Source organism: Lactuca serriola, chromosome 4, assembly GCF_051521515.1.
Source record: "Lactuca serriola cultivar US96UC23 chromosome 4, Lser_US96UC23_V15, whole genome shotgun sequence".
Taxonomy (NCBI): Eukaryota; Viridiplantae; Streptophyta; class Magnoliopsida; order Asterales; family Asteraceae; genus Lactuca; species Lactuca serriola.
Window position 1 is genome coordinate 239,713,162 of NC_136411.1, and position 4,474 is coordinate 239,717,635.

The following is a 4,474-nucleotide window of genomic DNA, read 5'->3' on the forward strand; positions in this document are numbered from 1 at the left end:
GGGAACACTCTTCCTCGCCGTCCTCCGAATGCGAAGTCCATAAAGTGGCGGCTGTGGCAACACTGATGTAGGTGATGCCTCGCGTCGTTGACTCGGGGCGTTGTCATTGTTGATCTCCACCGAGTTCCTTGTATCTTCCGTATCCTCTGATGGGTCTTCTTCTACCGAGGCGGGGGGATTACGTCGAGGGATAACAGTGACGTAGCCGGACTCATCGGCTGAGGTGGCAGCATGGGAAGATGACAATGTTGACATAGTGGACTGAGACATAATTACAATGAGATATGGAATAAATGACAATGTATACCTATAATATGCAATGCTTACACACACCAAAATTTAACCTTTTTGAATTTTTGAAATAAAGTTTTCTCAAATGTTTTTGTTGAACATATTCCCATTATAATTAGCTCAAGCTTTGTATAAATCTTTCCTTAATTAAACATAGGTGATCAGGCTATGTTTAATCGAGGTCCAATAATACAACTGCCGACCTAATTATACTCGTAATATGTTTGATGTAAAAAGAATTTCTTTGTAAGTTTTAGTTATAGGTTGTGTTTTCTTAAAGAAAAACCGATGTTCTCTATAACTTTAGCTCTGATACCACTTCTGTCACACCCCGCTAAAGCGGAAACGCAAGGTATGACAGCGATAACGGTTTCATTGCAAAAGATAATGATACATCACCATAGCAGTATTTAAAATTTTACAACCCATAGCTTCAAAAGAAACAAAATACAAGTTTTTCCAAAATAACATTGTTCAAAGAAAACTCCACAAATAACTTCAACACGAATGCAGCATGCTCTATGATGATGAATCTTTATATCCACTTACTAATTATTTCCTGAAAAAGCATGTAAAACGACCGTCAACTATGAAAATAGTTGGTGAGTTCACAAGTTTATAAAATCGAGCTTGAAATAAGGCTTTTCGTAAATACAAGTACATTGCTTTAATGATAAACAAAGTTGATTGCTATTAATGAATACAAGCTTATTGCTATAACGAGAACGATTTTTGTATGTGTATGAAAGCAATGAGTCTCAACCAAACCTATGACTGAAGCCCTATCAAGATCTATGCTTATCGTTCCATAGATGAATATGGTATCATGCACTCCAGCGATTCGGGCGAGTGAGGAGTTGTCAATTCCTAATAGCGCTATCCATAATGACCATTGGCTCAAAGAGTTAATGGTTAGAGATAAGGGAAGGGCCTTAGTACGATAAGTTCTCATGTTCCATGTTGCATAGACATACATAAAGAAACATAGCAATACAATAGCAATCGTGTTTGATACAAATCAATTTAAATACAACATATAAATAATAGTTTTTCTGGACATGCTTTTCCACCCCAAAACATAAAACTGAAAATAGGGGAGTGCGTGAATACTCACAACGTTTCGAGTAGGTACAAGGGGTACTTCGGAATGCACCAACGTCTTACTACCGGGATCCTACGACATCAAACACACTAGTGAGTTTCCATGTCGACATCTAATGCTAATATACTAAATTCTACATATAGTGAAATGCCAATTTATGTTTTAGTATTTGATTTTATATTAATTGGTTACACTTTTTCTGAGATAATGAAATTCTACAAATCGTGCGATTAATTACAACATTGGAATATAAATTTTCCAAATTTTTAAGTCCTTATTACAACATAAATTCACGAAAATAGCATTCAAAGGATAAAATTTCTCAAACTTTTTATTTAACTGTTATTACACAATACTAAGCTGGGAAAATTATAAAAATGGATTTCCAAGCTGTTTAATTATATTTTATGATTTTTGAGCATTTATTCCAATAAAAATTGAAATAAATAGAAAACAGTTTCCAAAATTACCCAAACTTTTCAGTTAACTGTTATTGTACATAAATAGGCTGGGAAAATTATAAAAGATATTTTTCAGTGGGTATTTCTATTTTTCCTTGTTTTATTCCCTTAAATAATCATTAATTGAAGAACTAATATTAAAAAGTTAAAATAAATTACCAAAATTTTTTGTAACATCATTTAAAGTATAAATAACCTGAGAAAAATGCCAAAAGTGGTCTTCATATTGTATAATCCGGTTTTGGGTATTTATGTGAATTTAAGTGTAATTAACTTTAGAAATTAAGAGAAAAATAGTTTACAGTGGAGAAAAATCCTCACAGTTTTTATGTAACCTCCTACTGTACAACACGATGCTCTGGTAAATTGTCATGAATTTTGGATACTCAGAACTATTTTTCCTATTTTTAAACCATTATAATTACCAAAAATTGGGAAAAATAGCAAGGCATGATGAAAAATGTTGAAATTATTTGTCTGAGTCATCCATTACAGGTAAGGTATGTGAAAATTGTTAGATAAAATATTTACACTCTCTAAAGTTGCTTTGTGATTTATTATATCCTAACAAAAAGAAAATCGGAAATCATACCAAACAGAAACAAAAATTAATGAAATTTAGTGAGGGGTCATTATCCATCATAAGGGTCATCCATGAATTTGTTCCGGATTTATTGACCTCTGGAAGTATTTTAGGTTATTTATGCCCTTGGTTTCTAGGAATAATTTTAATAAATCAAAGAAATAATAAAAGCTTTTGGTATTTTACAGATTATCACATGCATGTGAGGGATTTCAAAAGGAAAAATGTTCAAAATTTAATCAGAAGAGAAATAGGGGTATTGAACCCAAACAAGTTAAGAAATGTTGCATGCAATGGTGCATGAGATGTAAATGTGGCTGAAGTTCATGAATTTATGTAGCCCATTCATTGGGGTTTTAAGCCACGAAATTTCAACCATCATTCACTGGATATGTTAACTTTCTAAAGTATTTTTCCCCAGATTTATGGCTGGGTTTAAGGCCATTGATCATGCAAGGAAAAAATGGTGATCATACAAAAAGAGCTGTTTGCGCAACTATTTTGTAAAAATTGCCAAAAATCGGATATTTAATATTTTACAGTGAGACCAGTTGGGTTTGAAAGCTAACTCGTGGAACTATCCAATACAAAATGAATATCATGATTTGCTTAAATAATGACTGAGATATGGTCGTTCAAAGCTGAATAAAGTAATCTGGCAGATTGCATGTTTGCTTTGAGTGCATCCTTAGGACATTTTGACAAGAACATCATGCATGCCTTTGATAAGATCCGATTTCTAGCACATGCATGGAGTGAATGAGCATCGAAGATGTACTACAAGTGGTTTAAATGCTTTTGACCATGCAAGAACACAAAAGAAATGGAGAAGAAGATGTAATACTTGTTTTTGAAGTCACGTGAACATATGTGCATCATTTTCATTCCTTGCATGGGTTTGATCCCGGATTTTCACCATTTCAAACACATGAATTGTGTTATGGTGAGAATCTACAAACCACAAGGGAAAAATAAATATTTCTAGCCATGGAAAGGCATAGAATCCGAAAAGAAGAGAAAACTAAGAAGAAGAGGTAGTAGAATCATGAAATTATGGGAGAAAATGTTGTTGTTTACCTTGGTTTTGATCTTGAGGGAAGTAAGAACACTTCAAAGTCTTCAAAATCTCGAAATTTGGCAGAGGAATGAGAGAAATTTCGTGAGTTAGAGAGAGAGAGAGAGAGGAAGAGAGTTTGTGGGTTAGGAGGGTGGAGTGTGAGAGAGTGAAGAGAGAAGAGGTAGAGTGAGGGAGAAGTTCTAATGATTGACTTTTGGGAAGAGAGAGCATGGGGAAAGGAGAATGGCCAGATTTTTGAGTGCATTAAAGCCTCCTCTCTCCTAAATTCAAATTTTATAAAATTCCCTCCAACATTTTTATAAAACCCCAAATTTTTATAAAAGTGTTTATTAGGCAATTCTTGATTTATTTAGAAATCTTGTTTTTAACTAATAAATTATGATTATTGCATGATAATTTAATTTCTATTTCATTGATTATAATCCATAATTTGATTAATAGAAATTTGATATTAGAAAGTTTATAGCCAAATTTTATAAAGTTTTTAAGCTTTAAGATTTATAAATTTGGATTTTGGGCTCTTTAGGGTTTTTGGAATATTGTTTGATGTTCATCATCATAATGAAGTATAATTAGAATATTTTAATTTATTTTCAGGGTTTTATACCCTTTTTCAATTATAACAAAGCTTGAAAGTTTCATTCAAATTATAGCATTGGCATTTCCTATTGTAGTTAAGCAACTTACTAGAATCGTAAGTGTCAAGTATATTAGTCCTAGGTCTTAGATGGATCCTAGTTTATGCAAGATTTTGACCTAATTTATACTACTAGGCCATGGCATGATGTGCACGAATGGTTATTATAAAGATGCATGAGTCCGAGAATGACCTGAATTGACAGTTGTCACAGTATCCCCCACTTAAAAAGAATTTCGTCCCTAAATTCATTCTATCTCATCGCTTGTCATCGCATGGGAAAAGTTGTGGATACTTTTCCTTCATGAAGTCCTCATGCTCC